The sequence below is a fragment of the Scomber japonicus genome, chromosome 22, assembly GCF_027409825.1.
Source record: "Scomber japonicus isolate fScoJap1 chromosome 22, fScoJap1.pri, whole genome shotgun sequence".
Taxonomy (NCBI): Eukaryota; Metazoa; Chordata; class Actinopteri; order Scombriformes; family Scombridae; genus Scomber; species Scomber japonicus.
The window spans coordinates 495,001-507,500 of NC_070599.1; the positions used below are offsets into that span (position 1 = coordinate 495,001).

General features: G+C 40.2%; 4 non-coding genes across 4 annotated transcripts; all 4 read right to left on the reverse strand.

Moving 5' to 3' along the window:
* Positions 1–5,451: 5,451 nt before the first annotated feature.
* Positions 5,452–5,570, reverse strand: LOC128384465 (5S ribosomal RNA). Its single transcript, XR_008324205.1, has one exon. It is a non-coding gene; the product is annotated as a 5S ribosomal RNA (ribosomal RNA).
* A 413-nt stretch (positions 5,571–5,983) lies between these two features.
* Positions 5,984–6,102, reverse strand: LOC128384466 (5S ribosomal RNA). The gene has a single exon (XR_008324206.1). It is a non-coding gene; the product is annotated as a 5S ribosomal RNA (ribosomal RNA).
* Positions 6,103–6,515: 413 nt separating this feature from the next.
* LOC128384469 (5S ribosomal RNA) lies at positions 6,516–6,634 on the reverse strand. Its single transcript, XR_008324209.1, has one exon. It is a non-coding gene; the product is annotated as a 5S ribosomal RNA (ribosomal RNA).
* A 412-nt stretch (positions 6,635–7,046) lies between these two features.
* LOC128384716 (5S ribosomal RNA) lies at positions 7,047–7,165 on the reverse strand. The gene has a single exon (XR_008324454.1). It is a non-coding gene; the product is annotated as a 5S ribosomal RNA (ribosomal RNA).
* Between the last annotated feature and the right edge of the window lie 5,335 nt (positions 7,166–12,500).

Here is a 12,500-nt window from a genome sequence, read left to right on the forward strand (position 1 = left end):
AAAAAATAAAAATAAATTATTTACAGACATCATTTCTTCTATCAAATTACCCAATATAACATTATTGCTTTTAGACATTTATTTGAAGTATTACCTTCTACCAGTGCCACTCAATTTCACCCTTATGTTTGTAAGTAAATAGACTACTGTGTTCAGTGAAGAGCTTAGTGAAGTTCACAGCGCTGTGCATCATCCTATATTTAATCTGAGTCTGTACTATGCTTTTGAAGATTGACCAGACAGAAATGAGCCTATTTTCATAATGTGCTATGTTACGTCTTGATTTAATAGCCCATCTAGCATGACTCAATAGGAACCTGCACAGCTCTGTGTTCTTCACCCTGCTCTTCTCCCAAATACCAAATAAAACAAAAATTTCCCATGAATCCCTATCATCCCAGATTAATCCTAGTTTTTTGATCAGACAACATTTCAACCTGCCAAAAAATTCACCCAGTTCATTACATCTTACATACATATGCACTAAATTTTCATCTTCTAACCCACACACATCACACTCTCTGTCGACCCCCCTGTCCAACTGGTGCAGGATCACATTAGTGTAAATTTTGTTATGTCTTAATTTGAAATCATGATCTGCTGCTTCAATGCTATTCCCTTTAATTTTCCATGTCTCCCAGATTTTATCCCCATCTAATGTAGGATACATCCTGCTCCAGTAGGACAACGAGGCCGGCCTCTGTGTCACCTTCATTACAACACGTTCATAGATTTGTTTGCACTTTATCACACTAAAATCTCTGATTTCTTCACCATGAAAAAATGTTAAATCAGGAAACCTACTACTCCTGTCTCTTCTCGTGTCTGATTTGATTTTTGATTTCCATGATTGTGGAATACTTTCTTGAATTACTTTGTAATAATTGTCCACAGTTGCATATTTTACATCATAATCTATTTCTTTTACACTATCATATACTGCCTGCGTGGGTAGAAACCCAGGTATTACTTCATACATTATATCTTTCAGTTGAACTATTTTTGCCTGTATCATCTTTGCATTATACAACAATTGATCTCCTCTTTTGACATATTTGTTCAGAAAAATAGGTAATTCTTTTATCATGCTCACAGAGCTAGCCCCATAGTGTATGTGTTCTAAGAACTCTCCCTGAGCTGACAGGACCTCCCTATAAAAATGTGGGAGTACTGCCATCATGGGTGTCTTCAGTTTCATCAGTAACACATAATCCCCTATATTTAATATCTTGTTCAGAAAATACCTCATTAAATTTTTCCAGCCATAGTCAGTGTTGTCACAGAGATATTTCTTAACTAACTTGATTCTAAAAGCTTTTTTCCTACTTTCTATATCTAACAGTTTTAGACCCCCCTCATTATATTTGTTTATTAATGTTTTCCTAGCTATTTTACTAATTGTGCTTCCCCAAATGAATTTAGTGCTTATTTCATGTAATCTATTCAATACCCACAAGGGTAAGTCTAATACGTCTAACACGTAATTCAGTTTAGAATAAACCAGACTATTTAACACCACTACTTTCCCATTAAGTTTTAAATCTCTCATCCTCCACCATGTTAATATCACTTCTATGTTGTTTAGTATTTTTGTCCAGGTTTCATCTCTTGCCATCACATTATCAACTCCTATATATGTTCCTAGTATTTTCACATGTTTTGGTTGTATTTTCAATGTCATGCTGGTTTGTGCAGGGCTGACCATGTTAATAAATAGTACTTCTGATTTAATGATATTTATCCGGGAGCCTGATGCTCTACCGAACATGTTCACTAGCTCGATTGCCCTATTCACACTCTCCATATCTTTTAACATCAAGGTTGTGTCATCCGCAAATTGCTGGATGACACACACCCCCCCTCCAGGTAAATCAATCCCTTTAACATGATTGTCACATTTCAATAACACACTTAAAGGTTCCACAACAATAGAATATAACAGTGAAGACATGGGACACCCCTGTCTTACTGACCTATTTAGTTTGAATTCATCAGTTAAGACACCATTAATTTTGACTCTCCCTGTCGCTGTACTATATAATAGTTTTAACCAATTTGTAAATTTTTCTCCAAATCCCATTTTCTGTAATACTTTAAACATGAAATCATGCTCCACCCTGTCAAAAGCTTTGTTAAAATCTAACGAAACCAAAATCCCTTCCCTCCCTGTTATTTTTAAATATTCTATTGTGTCTCTAATAGTATGGATTATGTCTGGTGCCCCCCTCCCTGGAATACTGTATGCCTGTGTCGGTGCTATAATACTATGCATGACTGTTTTAACTCTATTTGCAAACACCTTCATCAAAATCTTATAATCTACATTTAAAAGAGTAATAGGCCTATAGTTGGCCAGATCTGTTTTATCCCCCTTTTTAAAAATCAGGGTGATTACACCTTCTGCCATCGTCTTTCCTACTCTTTCAGTCCTTATCATTTCATTATATACCTTCAATAGAATCGGCTTAAGCACACTGGCAAAAACCTTATAAAAATTAGCTGTCAGCCCATCACTACCCGGACTCTTATTAGTTGTTAAATTTTTTATAGCTTCCTCTATTTCCTCTACTCTGAGTTCCTGATCACATAACTCTCTGTCTCCTTCAGCTAACTCCACTTTTAATTTGTCTAATACCTCCGATGTTATTTTATCATCTGACCCTTCTGATGTAAACAGATTTACATAAAATTCATGCACATTTTCTATAATATTTGATAATTTTGACGTTACTTCCCCACCTTTAATTTTTAACTCATGTATATAGCATTGTTCTTGTTTTCTCCTTTCTAAGTTTAAAAAGAAGCTGGTACTCTTTTCTCCCTCCACTGCATATTGTGCTCTACTTCTTATTATAGCTCCTTCACATTTTTTCCTTCCCAATTCTTTTAGATCTTCATACAGAGCGCCCAGCCTGTCTTCATCACCAACGTCTTGCATATTTATTCTATCAATCTCATCTATAATTTTCCTTTCCTTTTGTAAGTCTTTAAACCTCAATTTTTTTGCAAAATTAATGCTTTTTTGTTTAATTTCCCTTTTTAGATTTTCCCACTCTTCTATGACATCGTTTTTGAAACCAGGCTGTACGCTCTTCTTCATAATTAAATTGTGTATCTGCTGCACATAAGATTCATTTTCTAATAAATTTGCATTTAGGTGCCATAAACCCCCTCCCCTTCCTTTCCTCAAATCCCCCATTGTCACAATCAAAAATGCATGATCGCTTAAACAGTTAATTTCATAATAAACAGAATGCATATTTACCAGTTGGTCCTCTTTTGCAATACATAAATCGATTCTACTTCTATTTATTTTTCCTTGAACTTGCTGGACTCTTGAGTATGTTCTTAATACTGGATTTTTTTGCCTCCACACATCACACCACTTCTCCTTTAACATCCACTCCTTTAAAACAGTCCTTGAAGTGTCTGTTTTCAGCGGACCTATCACATTTCCGTCCAAATCATTTAATTTCACATTAAAGTCCCCCATGATGATGTCAGTTGCTTGTCCATGTTGTTGTATTTCTTTAAAGAAATTTGAACGTTCACTTTCCACGTTCGGGGCATATATATTCAAAAGTTCATAAGTCCGTTTGTGTATTTTAAATTTGATTTTTACCCACCTCCCTTCCCCATCACCATTCACCAAGGTGGCATTTATATCACAGTTTCTTTTATTTATTAATACACTGACTCCTCTTGCTCTGTTAGTCCCAAAACTAGAAAAAAATTGTCCACTCCACAATTGTCCCATTTGTACCTCAGTTGCTGCATCCCAGTGAGTCTCTTGGAGGCAAATGACATCTGCTTTGCACAATCTAATGAGTTTATTAAATTTGGCAATGCTTCTAAGTCCATTCGCATTCAAGGATGCTAGTGTCAGTGTCATTTACAAGACAAGAAAGAATATATCCCCTATCATATGTATTGCTTTCATTTCTTTCTGTCCTTTTTATTTTTCCTCCCTCTAGTCCCTCTCTGAGGCAAAACCACACTTTCCACTTCATTCATGTCTTTTCCTCCCCCTTTAACCTCATCCTCTGGTCTTACCCCTTGTGATGTGTTCAGCTGTCTCTCTGATCGCGGGTCACCTCCGCCGTCGCTGCTACGGAGGATACTCCTGCTGCGTCCCCTTCTGTACCCGCTGTCCTCCGACTCCGCACCTCCTCTCCGCTCCGTCACCTCACTCCTTCCCTCCAACATCTGGGTCCCCCTGGTCACGTCGACACTGTCGCTACTGCTCTCCTTTTCCCCGACAGCCTCCATCTCCTCCTCAGACTCTCTCCTCTCCTCCTCGTCCGTCTCCATTTCGCTTGACGCCTCCTCTTTTTTGCTACCTTCCTCCTCCACGTCCTCCTCCTCCTCCACCATCTCTCCCCTCTCTGTGGCCACCGCTGTCATGTCCACACATTCACGTGCATAATGTCCTTGTTTTTTGCACCTGAAGCAGTAAAACTCCGGGCACTCACGCAGTATATGTCCCGGTTGCAGACACAACCGACACACTTTCATCTGCTGATCATGCAGGACTCGAAAATATTCAGCTCCCTCTAGAGTGTCAAACTTGGTGCTATAAGGCAGGGACGAAATCGCCTCAGGAAATTTTACCTTGAGGAATCTTGTCCCATCATAGATTTCCGTCCCTGCCCATTTCCGTTGGCGAATATCCGATGCCGGTTCCACTCCCCACTGACGTAATTTGTCCTTTATTTGATCGTCCGTTATGTACAGTGGTAGATTCAGAAAAGACACCACTCTTGTGTTTTTTATTAGTTCTGTTGCCACAATTCTTGAGTTTTTGATCTTAAATCCGTCCAGCAGTCTTTCTTTTCCTTTTATATTGCTCATGGTGAGCTCCCAACGCTTGCCATTCTTGGTCCTGCAGCCCAACACTCTTCCACATATGAGCTCCACTGCTTTTAAAAGATCAATCATCGTAATAATATCATCCCCCTCTATCTCCACATTAATTACAAGCTCTTTGACAATATTATCACTCCTGACCTCTTTAGTTTTCCCCTCCGCTCCGTCCTCCTTCCTCCACACTGCTCCTCCATAACGTCCTCCTTGCTGCAGAGTCTCCTCTGCTCTCTCCACTCTCTCCTTCCCCGCTCCTCTCTCCACTCCTCTGTCGGCCCCACTCTCTCCGACCTCCACCTCTCCTTCTCTCCTCTCTCCACCTGCTGCGGAGAAACACACAGCTGGAAGGACTGCAACCTTGTTTCTCAGGCCATTTGTGTACATGCGGGATGATTGCAGGCTTTTTACAGGCTGTAACAGTGAGAACTGGAACCCTAAAAACTACTTGGAAAGTGAGGCGTCTCAGTGCCACCTCTCTGGCGTGCATTCAGACACAGCTGGAATGATTGCAGCTTTTGTTCCTCAAAGCCCTGTGTGCGGTGATGGAGCAACAGCGCCCTCCTTTGGTGACAGCTGAGAGGGAAAAAAAGCTTACAGCACCTGGTATTCCCAGGCGGTCTCCCATCCAAGTACTAACCAGGCCCGACCCTGCTTAGCTTCCGAGATCAGACGAGATCGGGCGTGTTCAGGGTGGTATGGCCGTAAGCGACGAAACAGGCCGCAGAAAGCCCATTTAAACATGCTGTGACACCACTGACAGTTGCTCACACCAGCTGAGTGGCGGATAATGGTGTCTCAGCCATCAAACACATGCTATCCTTTAACAGTACTTTGATAGGAATAGTTTTTTTTTTTCTGCGGAGAAACACACAGCTGGAAGGACTGCAACCTTGTTTCTCAGGCCATTTGTGTACATGCGGGATGATTGCAGGCTTTTTACAGGCTGTAACAGTGAGAACTGGAACCCTAAAAACTACTTGGAAAGTGAGGCGTCTCAGTGCCACCTCTCTGGCGTGCATTCAGACACAGCTGGAATGATTGCAGCTTTTGTTCCTCAAAGCCCTGTGTGCGGTGATGGAGCAACAGCGCCCTCCTTTGGTGACAGCTGAGAGGGAAAAAAAGCTTACAGCACCTGGTATTCCCAGGCGGTCTCCCATCCAAGTACTAACCAGGCCCGACCCTGCTTAGCTTCCGAGATCAGACGAGATCGGGCGTGTTCAGGGTGGTATGGCCGTAAGCGACGAAACAGGCCGCAGAAAGCCCATTTAAACATGCTGTGACACCACTGACAGTTGCTCACACCAGTTGAGTGGCGGATAATGGTGTCTCAGCCATCAAACACATGCTATCCTTTAACAGTACTTTGATAGGAATAGTTGTTTTTTTTCTGCGGAGAAACACACAGCTGGAAGGACTGCAACCTTGTTTCTCAGGCCATTTGTGTACATGCGGGATGATTGCAGGCTTTTTACAGGCTGTAACAGTGAGAACTGGGACCCTAAAAACTACTTGGAAAGTGAGGCGTCTCAGTGCCACCTCTCTGGCGTGCATTCAGACACAGCTGGAATGATTGCAGCTTTTGTTCCTCAAAGCCCTGTGTGCGGTGATGGAGCAACAGCGCCCTCCTTTGGTGACAGCTGAGAGGGAAAAAAAGCTTACAGCACCTGGTATTCCCAGGCGGTCTCCCATCCAAGTACTAACCAGGCCCTACCCTGCTTAGCTTCCGAGATCAGACGAGATCGGGCGTGTTCAGGGTGGTATGGCCGTAAGCGATGAAACAGGCCGCAGAAAGCCCATTTAAACATGCTGTGACACCACTGACAGTTGCTCACACCAGCTGAGTGGCGGATAATGGTGTCTCAGCCATCAAACACATGCTATCCTTTGACAGTACTTTGATAGGAATAGTTTTTTTTTTCTGCGGAGAAACACACAGCTGGAAGGACTGCAACCTTGTTTCTCAGGCCATTTGTGTACATGCGGGATGATTGCAGGCTTTTTACAGGCTGTAACAGTGAGAACTGGAACCCTAAAAACTACTTGGAAAGTGAGGCGTCTCAGTGCCACCTCTCTGGCGTGCATTCAGACACAGCTGGAATGATTGCAGCTTTTGTTCCTCAAAGCCCTGTGTGCGGTGATGGAGCAACAGCGCCCTCCTTTGGTGACAGCTGAGAGGGAAAAAAAGCTTACAGCACCTGGTATTCCCAGGCGGTCTCCCATCCAAGTACTAACCAGGCCCGACCCTGCTCAGCTTCCGAGATCAGACGAGATCGGGCGTGTTCAGGGTGGTATGGCCGTAAGCGACGAAACAGGCCGCAGAAAGCCCATTTAAACATGCTGTGACACCACTGACAGTTGCTCACACCAGCTGAGTGGCGGATAATGGTGTCTCAGCCATCAAACACATGCTATCCTTTAACAGTACTTTGATAGGAATAGTTGTTTTTTTTCTGCGGAGAAACACACAGCTGGAAGGACTGCAACCTTGTTTCTCAGGCCATTTGTGTACATGCGGGATGATTGCAGGCTTTTTACAGGCTGTAACAGTGAGAACTGGAACCCTAAAAACTACTTGGAAAGTGAGGCGTCTCAGTGCCACCTCTCTGGCGTGCATTCAGACACAGCTGGAATGATTGCAGCTTTTGTTCCTCAAAGCCCTGTGTGCGGTGATGGAGCAACAGCGCACTCCTTTGGTGACAGCTGAGAGGGAAAAAAGCTTACAGCACCTGGTATTCCCAGGCGGTCTCCCATCCAAGTACTAACCAGGCCCGACCCTGCTTAGCTTCCGAGATCAGACGAGATCGGGCGTGTTTTTTTTTTTGTCTTTTATTATGAAAATATATTTGTTTTTTAAAATATATTTTTGATTTACAATATTCTCACATCAAATGTTACAAAAATCCACCTTTACAGTCACACATTACATACAAAACAACCCAAAACAAACAAAACAAAACAAAAACCATTTAGTTCACAAACCCTGCTACCTTCCTCTATCAAAATTGCCCCAACATTACAATATATCAACATTTGTCCTAGTAACTGGCCATAACAGCTCCCTTTTACAAGATCCACACTGTTATGGCACTCTATACTATATAGAATAGGTCACACATCACACACAAACCCCAAACCAAACAAATAAATTAAAGATAAACTATTTACAAACCTTGCTACCTTCATCTATCCAAATTACCCCAGAAATTACAATATATTAACATTCATCCCAGTAACTGGCCATAACAGCTCCCTCTTGCAAGATCCACACTGTTATGGCACTCTATACTTATCAAATAAAGTCACTTATCACACACAAACCCCAAAACAAAACAAAAACAAAAACAAAACAAAAAAATGAATAAATAAAAAGGAGAAAAAAAATAAAAATAAATTATTTACAGACATCATTTCTTCTATCAAATTACCCAATATAACATTATTGCTTTTAGACATTTATTTGAAGGATTACCCTCTACCAGTGCCACTCAATTTCACCCTTATGTTTGTAAGTGAAGAGACTACTGTGTTCAGTGAAGAGCTTAGTGAAGTTCACAGCGCTGTGCATCATTTAATCTGAGTCTGTACTATGCTTTTGAAGATTGACCAGACAGAAATGAGCCTATTTTCATAATGTGCTATATTACGTCTTGATTTAATAGCCCATCTAGCGTGACTCAATAGGAACCTGCACAGCTCTGTGTTCTTCACCCTGCTCTTCTCCCAAATACCAAATAAAACAAAAATTTCCCATGAATCCCTATCATCCCAGATTAATCCCAGTTTCTTGATCAGACAACATTTCAACCTGCCAAAAAACTCACCCAGTTCATTACATCTTACATACATATGCACTACATTTTCAGCTTCTAACCCACACACATCACACTCTCTGTCGACCCCCCTGTCCAACTGGTGCAGGATCACATTAGTGTAAATTTTGTTATGTCTTAATTTGAAATCATGATCTGCTGCTTCAATGCTATTCCCTTTAATTTTCCATGTCTCCCAGATTTTGTCCCCATCTAATGTAGGATACATCCTGCTCCAGTAGGACAAGGAGGCCGGTCTCTGTGCCACCTTCATTACAACACGTTCATAGATTTGTTTGCACTTTATCACACTAAAATCTCTGATTTCTTCACCAAGAAAAAATGTTAAATCAGGAAACCTACTACTCCTGTCTCTTCTCGTGTCTGATTTGATTTTTGATTTCCATGATTGTGGAATACTTTCTTGAATTACTTTGTAATAATTGTCCACAGTTGCATATTTTACATCATAATCTATTTCTTTTACACTATCATATACTGCCTGCGTGGGTAGAAACCCAGGTATCACCTCGTACATTATATCTTTTAGTTGAACTATTTTTGCCTGTATCATCTTTGCATTATACAACAATTGATCTCCTCTTTTAACACATTTGTTTAGAAAAATAGGTAATTCTTTTATCATGCTCACAGAGCTAGCCCCATAGTGTATGTGTTCTAAGAACTCTCCCTGAGCTGACAGGACCTCCCTATAAAAATGTGGGAGTGCTGCCATCATGGATGTCTTCAGTTTCATCAGTAACACATAATCCCCTATATTTAATATCTTATTCAGAAAATACCTCATTAAATTTTTCCAGCCATAGTCAGTGTTGTCACAGAGATATTTCGTAACTAACTTGATTCTAAAAGCTTTTTTCCTACTTTCTATATCTAACAGTTTTAGACCCCCCTCATTATATTTGTTTATTAATGTTTTCCTAGCTATTTTACTAATTGTGCTTCCCCAAATGAATTTAGTGCTTATTTCATGTAATCTATTCAATACCCACAAGGGTAAGTCTAATACGTCTAACACGTAATTCAGTTTAGAATAAACCAGACTATTTAACACCACTACTTTCCCATTGAGTTTTAAATCTCTCATCCTCCACCATGTTAATATCACTTCTATGTTGTTTAGTATTTTTGTCCAGGTTTCATCTCTTGCCATCACATTATCAACTCCTATATATGTTCCTAGTATTTTCACATGTTTTGGTTGTATTTTCAGTTTCATGCTGGTTTGTGCAGGGCTGACCATGTTAATAAATAGTACTTCTGATTTAATGATATTTATCCGGGAGCCTGATGCTCTACCGAACATGTTCACTAGCTCGATTGCCCTATTCACACTCTCCATATCTTTTAACATCAAGGTTGTATCATCCGCAAATTGCTGGATGACACACACCCCCCCCCCCAGGTAAATCAATCCCTTTAACATGATTGTCACATTTCAATAACACACTTAAAGGCTCCACTACAATAGAATATAACAGTGAAGACATGGGACACCCCTGTCTTACTGACCTATTTAGTTTGAATTCATCAGTTAAGACACCGTTCACTTTGACTCTCCCTGTCGCTGTACTATATAATAGTTTTAACCAATTTGTAAATTTTTCTCCAAATCCCATTTTCTGTAATACTTTAAACATGAAATCATGCTCCACCCTGTCAAAAGCTTTGTTAAAATCTAACGAAACCAAAATCCCTTCCCTCCCTGTTATTTTTAAATATTCTATTGTGTCTCTAATAGTATGGATTATGTCTGGTGCCCCCCTCCCTGGAATACTGTATGCCTGTGTCGGTGCTATAATACTATGCATGACTGTTTTAACTCTATTTGCAAACACCTTCATCAAAATCTTATAATCTACATTTAAAAGAGTAATAGGCCTATAGTTGGCCAGATCTGTTTTATCCCCCTTTTTAAAAATCAGGGTGATTACACCTTCTGCCATCGTCTTTCCTATTCTTTCAGTCTTTATCATTTCATTATATACTTTCAATAGAATCGGCTTAAGCACACTGGCAAAAACCTTATAAAAATTAGCCGTCAGCCCATCACTGCCCGGACTCTTGTTAGTTGTTAAATTTTTTATAGCTTCCTCTATTTCCTCTACTCTGAGTTCCTGATCACATAACTCTCTATCTCCTTCAGCTAACTCCACTTTTAATTTGTCTAATACCTCCGATGTTATTTTATCATCTGACCCTTCTGATGTAAACAGATTTACATAAAATTCATGCACATTTTCTATAATATTTGATAATTTTGACGTTACTTCCCCACCTTTAATTTTTAACTCATGTATATAGCATTGTTCTTGTTTTCTCCTTTCTAAGTTTAAAAAGAAGCTGGTACTTTTTTCTCCCTCCACTGCATATTGTGCTCTACTTCGTATTATAGCTCCTTCACATTTTTTCCTTCCCAATTCTTTTAGATCTTCATACAGAGCGCCCAGCCTGTCTTCATCACCAATGTCTTGCATATTTATTTTATCAATCTCAGCTATAATTTTCCTTTCCTTTTGTGATTCTTTCAATCTCAATTTCTTTGCAAAATTAATGCTTTTCTGTTTAATTTCCCCTTTTAGATTTTCCCACTCTTCTATGATATTGTTTATGAAAACAGGCTGTGCACTCTTCTTCATAATTAAATTATGTATGACATTCACATAAGATTCACATTCCAATAATTTCGCATTTAGATGCCACAAGCCCCCTCCCCTTCCTTTTCTCAAATCCCCCATTGTAACAGTTAAAAATGCATGATCACTTATACAATTTATCTCATAGTAAGCAGAGTGCACATTTATAAGTTGATCTTCTCTCACAAGACATAAATCAATTCTGCTTCTATTTATTTTCCCTTCAACTTGCTGTATTCTGGAATATGTCCTCATTACTGAATTTTCTATTCTCCACACATCACACCATCTCTCCTTTAACATCCAATCCCTTAATATAGCCCTGGAAGTGTCTGTTTTCAGCGGACCCATCACATTACTATCTAATGTATTTAGTTTTACATTAAAATCCCCCATGACGATGTCAGTAGATTGTCCATGATGTTGCATGTCCTTGAAGAAAACTGAACGTTCACCTTCCACATTCGGGGCATATATATTCAATAGTTCATAAGTCCGTTTATTTATTGTAAATTTGATTCTTATCCACCTCCCTTTTCTATCACAATTCACTAAAGTTGCATCTATATCACAGTTCTTTTTATTTATTAATATACTTACTCCTCTTGCTATGTTTGTCCCATAACAAGAGAAAATTTCTCCACTCCACAATTTCTTCATTATTATCTCTGTTGCTGCATCCCAATGAGTCTCTTGTAGGCAAATGATATCAGCTTTGCACAATCTAATCAGTTTATCAAATTTGGCAGTGCTTCTCAGTCCATTTGCATTTAAGGATGCTAGCTGTAGAGTCATTTATGAAGAAAGAAAAAAGATATTCCCTGTCATATATATGTCCTTCATCATTTTTTATGTCCTTTTTTATTTTTCCTCCCTCTAGTCCCTCTCTGAGGCAAAGCCTCTTCAGTTATGTTTTTTCCTCCCCCTTTAATTACATCCTCAGGTCTTACCCCTTTTGATGTGCTCAGCTTTCCCTCTGAGAGCGAGTTTCCCCCACCGTCGCTGCTGCGGAGGACACTCCTGCTGCGTCCCCTTCTGCTCCCGCTGTCCTCCGGCTCCGCACCTCCTCTCCTCTCCGTCACCTCACTCTTTTCCTTCAGCATCTGTGTTTCCTTGGTCGCGTTGACATTGTCGCTGCTGCTCTTCTTTACGCCAACAGCCTCCATCTCTT